This window comes from Charadrius vociferus, unplaced genomic scaffold (genome assembly GCF_000708025.1).
Source record: "Charadrius vociferus isolate BGI_N301 unplaced genomic scaffold, ASM70802v2 scaffold394, whole genome shotgun sequence".
NCBI classification, from domain to species: Eukaryota; Metazoa; Chordata; class Aves; order Charadriiformes; family Charadriidae; genus Charadrius; species Charadrius vociferus.
In genome coordinates, this window is record NW_009647947.1 from 218,988 (window position 1) to 229,938 (window position 10,951).

Genomic DNA, 10,951 nt, shown 5'->3' on the forward strand with positions numbered 1-10,951 from the left:
GCTGCAGTAATGGCATACTATAGTTAGGGAATCAAATAAAGGCAGTGGACAAGGGGAGGTAAAAATAACTTCAGTTCATGCCCTTTGGACAAGGTGACAGTAAAACTTTGCTTATATCTCATTTCACTGCCTCCCTCAACTAATTGTGAGCATAGTTTGTTTAATGTGTGGCACTGGGATGCCTGGACTAATTTATCATGTGTCAGGGAAGGCAAAGTAATTAAGCATCTCACCTGATTACATGCGCACTGTGACCAGCCCCACCAGGCTGCTCCCAGTTTTATTGGTGATGTTGCTGAGGACAGAAGCGTGGCTTCCTTTCACCTGGGACATGCAGGTCTGTCAGCACTCACAAAGGGGATGGGGGAGTTTTTTCCAAAGGTTCTGCGTTTCTCTGAGATCAGAGAAGTGAGGCTGAGTTTAGACTATTTCTTTCGTCTGGAGGAGCCTCTACCAAAACCGCAGTCTCATGGCTTGGGCATGACAGTCGCTGTCTCCATTCTGGAAGACACTCCAAGCCTTTTCTAACATCGTTCGTGCCACCTGGTCAGTCCTCATCAACTGAGCGAGAGGGCTAGGAGTGTGCGACTTTGTTTTAATAGAGCGATGCTAGAAGCGACTGTGTAGAAATCAGCAGGTGAACCATGAAACTGTCACATCGACCTCCAAATTTGTCATATTTTCTTGCTGGGATGACAGGGTTGTTATTGCCAAATTCCTCCCAGAACCTCTCCTATACCAGGGCCAGTCACTGAGGTGGGTGAATAATGTTGATCATAAACAAGAGAGCCTGCTGTGTTATCACAACTGCCGTGCTTCTCTCTTCATGTTATTTGTACTGAATATCACTCTGGGGATTGCAAATTCCTTGCCTTAATTCTACTGATTCAAATTGAATTATACCTGCAAAAAATTTTGTCCAAGAGGGTGGGGGGTTTGAGGGGTTTGGTTATGTTTTTTTTTTTTGTTTGTTTGTTTTCTTTTTCATTGTTTGTTTTTTTAAAAAATCACTGGCATCAAGACAGCATCCTTCTTGCCATCCACATGCTCAAATTCAGTGTTTTTCACATTATTAAGCTGGATAACTATGCTGCTTCTGGCATATCTCATGCCAGTAACAAGCCATATGGAGTCCCACAGTTTACTTTTCTGAACTACTGTGCATGTGCAGCACACACCAAATCAAGCCATAGCAGAGTAGACAATTTGGGAATGACCGGGTCACAGAAGGGTCCTCTGTATCCCAAACTATTTGGTTAAAGGCTCAAGCTTTGAGTGCCCACGCACACAACTGCAAAGAGTGTCTTTTCTGTGTGGGGAGAACAGGTTTGGATCTCTCAAAGATGATAAATAGGTTATTGTTCACCTGAACTTTTCACACAAGGAGTGCATGATAGTTAACATGTGGAATAATAAACACGGAGTGGCTGGCTAATGGAAAGCAGATGTGCCAAGAATGCCAAGCAAAACGTTTGAAAGCTGCGATGTAAACTGGACCTTTTGACAAGTGGCCAAAGCTCTTGTGACCATCAGGGTCTCGGAGTAATAGATTTAGAAATGGAGGCTAAAAAGGAAAGTAGAGACACTGCTTCGATGTGTAAATCAGTGAGATTTAGTATCCTGTAGAAAAACGGTGGATCACAGGATCCACCACATGGTCAGTATGTCATGACTTTCTAATATCCAGTATGTTTCCCGTTTGTGATTTTTGTTTTGATGTCGTGAAATGAGATAAAATAGACAAAACCCACTTGTGTTAGGGTTAAAAAAATCTAAACAGTCCAGCTCCATTAAAGCTTCTGGGGAACCCTTCCCTGCGTTTTAGTGGGTTAGGTCCAGGCTGTTGAAAAAGGACGTCTATCACTGGAGGTTCACTAAAAACAGAAAATCAAGCGAAGGAGACGATCAACAGTCTGTATGATCCTATACCTAGTATCTTTGTCTTAAGCTGTAATTTTATAGAAAATTAAGAGACGTAAATTTAATAGCATGTAAATTGGTATAATCTTTAAGTCTAGTTAATTACGCTTAGATTTAAAACTCTATTTCTGAAAATAGGATAGGTCCTGGTTTGTAATACTGTATTTGTTTTGTAGGTCTCATCATCAGGTAGTGCTTTGAGTATAGCAGCAGTGCAGCTAGTAGGAAGGGTTTGCTGTCTGTGAAGCACAGAATCACAGAATGGTCAGGGTTGGAAGGGACCTCTGGAGATCATCTAGTCCAACCCCCCTGCCAGAGCAGGGTCACCTACAGCACGTTGCACAGGACGGCATCCAGGCGGTTTTGAATGTCTCCAGAGTGGGAGACTCCCCCACCTCTCTGGGCAGCCTGTGCCAGTGCTCTGCCACCCTCAAAGTAAAGAAGTTCCTCCTCATGTTAACATGGAACTTTCTATATTCAAGTTTGTGCCCATTACCTCTTGTCCTGTCTTTGGGCACCACTGAAAAAAGACTGTTCCCATCCTCCTGGCACTCTCCCTTGAAGTATTTGTAAGTATGATAAGATCCCCCCTCAGTCTTCTTTTCTCCAGACTAAAAAGACCCAAATCCCTCAGTCTTTCCTCATATGAGAGATGTTCTAATCCCCTGATCACCTCAGTAGCCCTTTGCTGGACCCTCTCCAGCAGTTCCCTGTCTGTCTTGAACTGGGGAGCCCAGAACTGGACACAATACTCTGAATGTGGTCTCACCAGGGCAGAGTAGAGGGGCAGGATGATCTCTCAACCTGCTGGCCACACTTCTTGATGCACCCCAGGATGCCATTTGCCTTCTTGGCTGCCAGGGCACATTGCTGGCTCATGGTCATCCTGTTGTCCACCAGGACTCCCGGGTCCCTTTCCACAGAGCTGCTCTCCAGGAGGTCAGCCCCCAACCTGTACTGATGCATGGGGTTATTCCTCCCCAGATGCAGCACCCTACACTTGCCCTTGTTGAACTTAATAAGATTTCTCTCCGCTCAACTCTCCAGCCTGTCCAGGTCACACTGAATGGCAGCACAGCCTTCTGGCGTGTCAGCCACTCTTCCCAGTTTTGTGTCATAAAGAGGCTCCATAAGCTGCTGCAATCACCTGCAACACGGCTTTCCCCACCTTGGGAAGAGCAGACTCCAGCTGTGCTTAGCACTGGAAATGTGCCGGTTGAAATCAGTGGGATTTTTGCACGGGAGGCGATGCTTGCAGAATTTCATTCGAAATTTATCGTTTCCACTGTGACATTGCAGCGTGTTTGTTCTCCTTATGAGATGTGTAGGATCATCTGGTAGAAGGGGGAAGAGCTGTCAGTGGTTTGCAACTCAGATACTGTCTGGGGATAGGGATAAGCTGCTTAAGAAAACTGATAAGGATCCTTTGTGTCTCTGTGTCTCAGATACCGGAATTCTTGTCAGCCTGAGGTTGATGCAGAAACTGCAGGTTTCGTGGCAGGTCTAATCCCATCCTGATACTGGACAAAGAATGGTAATCAGTAGGGGGATTTGATTTATAGTTTCTCTTTGATGTATTTCTCCAGGTAGCTTAGTACTTTTCGCAGAAGTCCCAGGGCCGGTAGTAAAAAGGTAGTCGTCTGGGAAAAAGAGCTCTTTTGTGAAAAGTTACAATTTATCAGGGAGTGTAGTGATAGCACAAGGGGTAACGGCTTTAATCTCAAAGAGGGTAAATTTAGATTAGATATTAGGAAGAAATTCTTTACTGTGAGGGTGGTGAGGCACTGGAACAGGTTGCCCAGAGAAGTTGTGGATGCCCCATCCCTGGAAGTGTTCAAGGCCAGGTTGGATGGGGCTTTGAGCAACCTGGTCTAGTGGGAGGTGTCTCTGCCCATAGCAGGGGGGGTTGAACTAGGTGATCTTTAAGGTCCTTTCCAACCCAAACCATTCTATGGTTCTGTGAATTCCAACATTCACCTTTACTTCTAATCCCATAAGGTTATTAAGAATATTACACAGAAAAGCTATAGACCGGGGCAATGCTTTTTTATCTCCAACTCGTTTGATACATTCAACAGCTTCCTCTAGTCTGAGTTTAAAACTCAGCCAGGGGTGAGAGCTCCCTTGTTAGCCAAGAAACATCGAGTTAGACAAGACTGGGACAATCCTGGCAGACGAGTTCAATTAAGAACATATCAACTTTCTTAAGAAAGTTGATATGAAGAACATATCAAAGAAAGTTGATATTCATGAGTTTTGAGTTAGGGCTATTGTTATATTTTTTGTAGCATTTCAGTGATCGTTTAGGAGGTACTGGCAATGGCTGGCTTTGGTGTACTGAAGTTAGTATTTCTGGAGTTTCTCTGTAGACACGGATGAGAGAGGGGTTTTGTCTCTTGGCCATTTTTGAAAGCTCAGCTTCAGGTGCTCTGAATTGTTCACTGGTGGAGCTTCATTTTTCCTTAACCATAGCTCTCCTAGCTTGATAACCTGTCCCTCACAGTGGTCCTGATGGGCATCCGTCAGAGGAGATGAAGCAAACAGAATTTCTTCATTCTTTCCCTTAAGAGAGGCCCTGTGGGGCCAGTGCAGCTATTTTAGGAGTAACTATGTGAGTCACGTTGCACGTTGCTTTTAGAATATATTGCCACGTGGCTTATTTTTGGATTTACACATTATTTTTTTTTTATCCACAGGTCCTCCTTCTATCCGCTCTAACATATATAAATCAAAAGAAATAGCACATAGAGGATTTGATTACAGTATATTGCCAAATAAAAGCGTGTCTCCTCTCGTTATGGTGATAAAAGCTTTTTGATCCATTGATCCCTGGGCTGTGGTAAAGAGGCTCAATCAGCTCTGAGTGGTGGAGCACATGATCTCACTGATCTCACCACGAAATAAAAACGCATAGTACCAACACCACTGGTGAGACCAGTGCTGGTGAACAAAAAGCCATTCAAAAGAAGCCCGCGTGTGTTTGGTTTGCAACGCCTGTGTGTACATTTTTAAATATATAGTATACGGATAGGTACAACGGGGCTGTTATTCCAACTGCATGCAAACAAACATATATGACAACTGTCAGAAAATATGAAGGCTGCAAAAGGTGACCACTGCTTTCTGTTAGCAGCGTATCCGTGAGTTATCCTGAGTCCCGATTCATCCTAAGCACCTGCTTGGCTTCAGGTCTGCCATTCGGGTCCCCTCAGGTCAGTAAAGCATCAGCATACACTCGTATTCAAGCACATACTTAAAGAAGCACATAGCATAGCTGAATAGAGACTGCTGAGTAGAGGTCTGTCACGTGAGTATGAAAACGGAGAGATGTGGAGGTACTAAAGAAGGAAGAAAAAACCAAAACCAACAACAACCAAAATCTTTATCAAATGGGAAAAATTTACCTGATGGATTGTTATTTCTTTTACTTGACTCAGATAAATTCCTTAATTTGCTGGTATACGGCATATGATAAATGTTTTAGAAAAATGTTTTACATTATATGATGCACTTTCCTTTGGACACAAATTGACCATAAATCAGGCTGAAATATGCCCCAATATTGAAAGCCAGGGCAAGTGTTTAAGTGCAACCTTAATGCATGGTTTTCAAATGGATAGGAAAAATGGTGAGTCTGGTTCACTAAATAAACTGAAGCAGTACAGTTTAAGAAAAGAAATCCCTGAAATACTTAAAAATGGACAATTGATTTTTGCATATGAGGCTCTGAAAATTCTTTCTGCTCTACTCTTTTAGCTATTATTATGTAAGATGATTTCTGAATAAATCATCAGCTTCTGTATCACCTATGATTTGCACTGACTGTGTCTTCCACCCAGATAAAGCTTTTTGGATTCTCAATCTGTTTGAAAACCACTGGTAGAGCTCTGTGAGAAAGGTAAGAGACAGTGGTTGAAGACCTAACAGCAGCAAATAGCAGTAGCAGCAAGAGAATAATTCTCCTTCTTCCCTCTTTACTCCAGCTGGAGAACTAGCTACAGCCTAATGGAAGAAGAGACCAGTAGGAATTAAAAGTGTATATTGTGTGAGGAGATCAGTGTAGGCACCTCATTCAATTTTCCAGTCGGAACTCAATCTGAACATGTTACCTAGCAAAAGTAATTCCTCTTGCATTTGATGCAAAAACTGGAGGCGATGTCTCCTTAATTTAACGGGAATAATGTAGGAAGGTAGAGTGTGTACCATGACAATCTAAGTCTAGATTTGCCAGTAAGTCTGGATGCTGCAAGTGATTCGATGCCTGACAGGCTGAAATGACACGAGTTGAAATGTAGGCAGCTCCTCCCAGCGTGGCTGTAGTCATTTTGGAAACACAGAGCTCCATTCCTGTCAATCCAGCTGTTTCCTTCCTCATTCTCTGGTAGGCAAGTGAATGTGGGGAGTTGCCTCTTTATCCAAAATATGTGATATTTATCTTCTCTTATGTATATATATTAATATTTTGGTCTTTTGTGGTTACTCCTTTTATACTACAAAGCAACACCCCTCTCTGACAGCTTCAGCAGTGATGAGGGCTTGAAAAGAAGGGGAAAGAGAAGTCTTCCATTCTCCTTACAGCGCAATGAAAGGTGGCAGTGCTCTTCTCTCTCCTTCAATGGGGGAGGCGACCACGATCAATCATCTTTTGGATGAAGTGACAGTGGAAGAGGAATTGAAGAGGATGCTCTTTACCTGGTATGCAAGAAGAGCTACAAAAAAATGCCCAGAGAACATCTCATCCACTGAAAGACTATGGAAGCGGTGTCTCCCGAGCTCCTTACAGCTGAGTCTGAAGGTGGATTAGATCACACAGCTCTGTGGGAACTGACTAAAAATAAACCGCAGTATTATCATTAAGACCTGATGCATGAGCGTAGTTACCGATCTCCTTGTACGGAGCGCTTGCCGGAGAAATACGAGGAACGCATGCAAAGGATCAGCACGTCTCACAGCCACGATGGGAAAGCTTTAACGCAAGTCTGCTTCAGACCGCCTCGCTACGCACATACCGACATAAACGTATGAATAATGATTGGGAGAGGCAGCAGCCTTTCTATTAATGAGCTTATGGGATGCCTTCCCATCGTTAGCACGTCCCTGCTGATGGATGCTGGGGCGGGAGAAGGGGACATAACCCCGTCCCCGCAGGGGAGCGCAGCCTCTCTCCAGCTGTGGCTGTGAGCGAGCAGGAGGGAGCTGGGGACAGGTTAGAGAAATCCACACCTGAACAGGTGGGGCTCAAAATAGATGGTAAAATGAGCTTACAGCAACTGTCCTCCTAAGTTATGGGTGCCAGCGGGAAGTCGGTGAAAATGCAGAGTTACTTGAGGATGTAGACTGGCTTAAAACAGAGAGTAAAACCTCAACCACAATAACACCACGGGAGCGCCACAGCACCACTTGGACATAAGTGCAGGGAAAGGCAAATCAACATACCAGAAAGTGATGTCCTAAAATTAAAAAAGGTATTGGTCAAAATACGGAAAATTATATTGAGTTCAATATGTACAGCACAGGAGAAAAATTCTATATATGTATTAAAAAAAGATTCATGTGTGAAGTAGCATTTTGGGAGGAGAAGCCTCCAGGAGGGAAACTAACTGTTAACGCTTAGTCTTGAAATGATGAACCAGCTCTGTACACAGCTGAATCTGTAAGCAATGCAGACATGGGGCATTTGTTTTCTTTCTCTTCCCACAGTCAGAACATTATTGTGTTGTTTGTTTGGTTTTTTTTTCCTGAGCTCTACAATTCAAGTTATTAATTAAAAAGTATAGTCAAGGGTGCTGTTTCACTGATGGTTCTCAATTTACTGATAACTTTTCTAATTTAAACCCTTATCTGGAGGCTGAGCCCTGCCAAAATACAGCATGTTAAATTCCAGTTAGGTGCTTAATTCATATAGGTGGGTGTAAACTACAAATTAGCCCGGTGGTGCAGGTATAGAGCCTCCCTAGGGGATGTGAACATCAAGGTTCGGGGATGTGCAGGGATGTAGAAATGCAGATATAGCTATTCCTAGTTTGAATGGTTCCTTCACAAAGGGTTGGAGTATGATTTAATGTATTATTCCTTGTTCTCAGCCCTCATTTTTACCATCATACTCTTACAACAGTACATTATTATTACGCCCGGCACTGCAGTTGGATGCTTCCCATTGCTTTTGTAAATGGCACGCCAGGATTTTATCAGCTAAACCTTCACCATCGAGACAGGCAGTTTCTGTTTCTGCTCGGATGGACAAAATTCCCTTTGGATTAAATGTTGTGAGATTACTTCAGTATTTGGATGCGCAATAAAAGAAAGAAGTGGATGGAAGTACAACATTCCTGGCCTTTCTCTGGGTAGTCTTCCTTGCCAAGAACGGAGAGCTGAAATTTTTTACGGACTGACACAGTTCCGTATTGTATCACTTCTAGTTGAAGTAAGCCCCCCCTGAGAGCGCGCTACAACGTGAGAGACAAGTGTTTCATTCACCTCATCCAGCCGCTTTGCTTCCCTCCTCCCTCTGGACATGGATGAACCCGTCGCTCTCACCAGCGTGTCAGCCCACATTTCCTCTAACTTTGTCAGTGAACTGTCTGAGCATCCTCATTCAGTGCCCGGGTAATTAATTGACAAGCCCCATCACTTTCTTGCTTCAAAAGGCAGAGGATTTGGCTTAGTAATGCTAATGGGATTGCGTATAATTTGTGGAATTTGCTTAATCACGGCGTATTGACTTTCTGCCTAAATCAGATTACTTTTATCCATATTGATTGCACAGTTATAAAACCCCTGTGAAAATCTTTTCATTAAATGTTATAAATATCCCCGCTAATAAGATGTACATGCCCCCTTGTTTTCACTCAGTGCTCTAATGAGCAAATCGGTTCTTTCAATTTGATCATACACTAAAGGCTGATGTTATTGATAAGTGACTTTTCCTTTTAATTTGATATCGAGCACTGTGCCACTTAAATTTAAGACGGGAACATGTTCACTTCTCCATAACCCAGGACATACTTACATGAAGAAGAGAAGACTCACACTACCCCAACTTTTTTTACAAGCCACCTTGAACAAGAGCTTTAAATAATTATACCACTAGGCTTTACACAGCAAATATAAAATACTTCGATGACTGGAAACCTCCCTTCCTCCACGGATTTTTTTCACCACAAAATACTGTAGTTATTACATCTCCATTAAACTTGTCCCTGGAATATTCCTGCGCTAACATCTGCTTTCTGGCATCACAGTCAATGTCAAAAATGGCATTTTATAAACAGCAACATATACATATGGCACCAGGGCACTTGGTCTGAGCATGGTGCTCAAAGGTGATGCTTATGAACAATCTTTTTCCTGACGAGGATGCTCCCCTGCAGAAGCAGGCTACGCTTTTGAAAAAGCAATGTCCATATAATGAAAGAGCTTACCACAAAATTCCCTCCTCGCTGAACACTCATCCTGGTGTGAACCCTTTGCAGAAAATGATTCAACCTTCACCAAGCCCTTCCTGTGCTGAAAAACGAATCGACCTGCAACAGCATTTTCACACGCCCCAACATCCAGTACTCTTCCCTGGAGATCACTGTCCTTGTCAGAAGCAAATTCCCCATGAACCATCATGTGCCTATGCAAGAAGTACTGGACCTGGCCGCCCATCTCCAGCTGCTTCCCAGAAGCAGCAGTTCCCACTATATCGGAGTTCCTGGCCCCTCTGCTCTTTTGTTTCCTGGGATCTACTCTGCTTCTTTTAGTGCACCTCCGCATGGATGAGGGGAGTACATGGAATTAAACAGCCAAAGCTGAGGCTAACAACAACAAATGAAACTCCCAGTTACCTCTGAGGCAACATTTCTTCTCCAAGATCTTTGTCTTGATCCTCAAGAGGGATCTAAACACACTTTCTCGTGGTTACTGAGCACTAAGATTTATTGCTTTGTACTGAATAACAAAAGGATGGGATCTAAGGGCCAAGGGTCTTCCAGCACGTAAGTCCCCTCCCCTTCTCCTGCAGGGTGATATGTCACCCTTGTCTTATCCACTGGAGGAGACTGTCTTTGTGCCTTTGCTCTTGCTCATCTTTTGTTGCATGTCTGACTGATTATTTTCACTCTCAGATAGTCTGACAATTAAAATATTAGAGCAATTACTTTCATCTTTTACTTAGCCACAAAGGTTGCTACTTCTTTTTCAGACCTGAAGGGCATACGCTGGAAAACACAGGTCTGATTTTTTTTCCCCAAAGTATTTTTATTCTTGTTGCCCTGATAAAAGACGCTTCCTGTTTCCCAGGAAAACCTCCCATTTATTTCAGCACGACGTGAATCAGGTCCTTCTTCTGTCACCCTGGGCATGAAGTGTTTCTCTCCACGTGCCAAATTTGAGCAAGGCTGATGGCCCTAAACGAATGATGGGAGGCAGGACCCGTTCTTCCAACACCTCTTTCTGGCCCTCAGCTTTGTGACTTCCCTGTTCTCCCTCCAGACCCTGGAAGGTCAGTGCTCCAGCGGTGCGGGTGAGGGCAGAACTGGAGGGACTGGAGGGCAGAACAGGGGGGAAAGTGGTAAAAAGGAGATGAAACCACGGCTGTTTCGTGGCCGAGGGGTATGCCAAGGGGTGGCAGGGGGACACCTATGGGTGCCGCAGTAGGAGGAGTTGGGTGGCAGAGCTGAGGACGGACTGTTTTTGGGAGCAGAGATGCCAGAGGGCATCTAACTAGCTAAACTAAATAGCTGCTTCCATTTCTGTTTATTAGAAATAAGCCTTCTAGAGCTTACTGAGGGTAGAAAGTATAAAATCCTATGCAACAAAGAATTGAAATTAGTACTACTAGCTGTTCGCAGTATTCTGTGTGTTGATAAAATATTTGCGTTTCTTTAGATTTTCGAGCGAGCATTAAGTGACCTAGAACCTCTGTGTCTGCCAGAACAGGACTTCATTAGTAAATGAGGAGGAGGAGGGGGGCGGCGGCGTGTCTGTCCCCCCCTCCCCTCCGGCGGGGCCGCCTTTTCCCGGTGGGGCGCTGCCCGCTCCCGCCCGA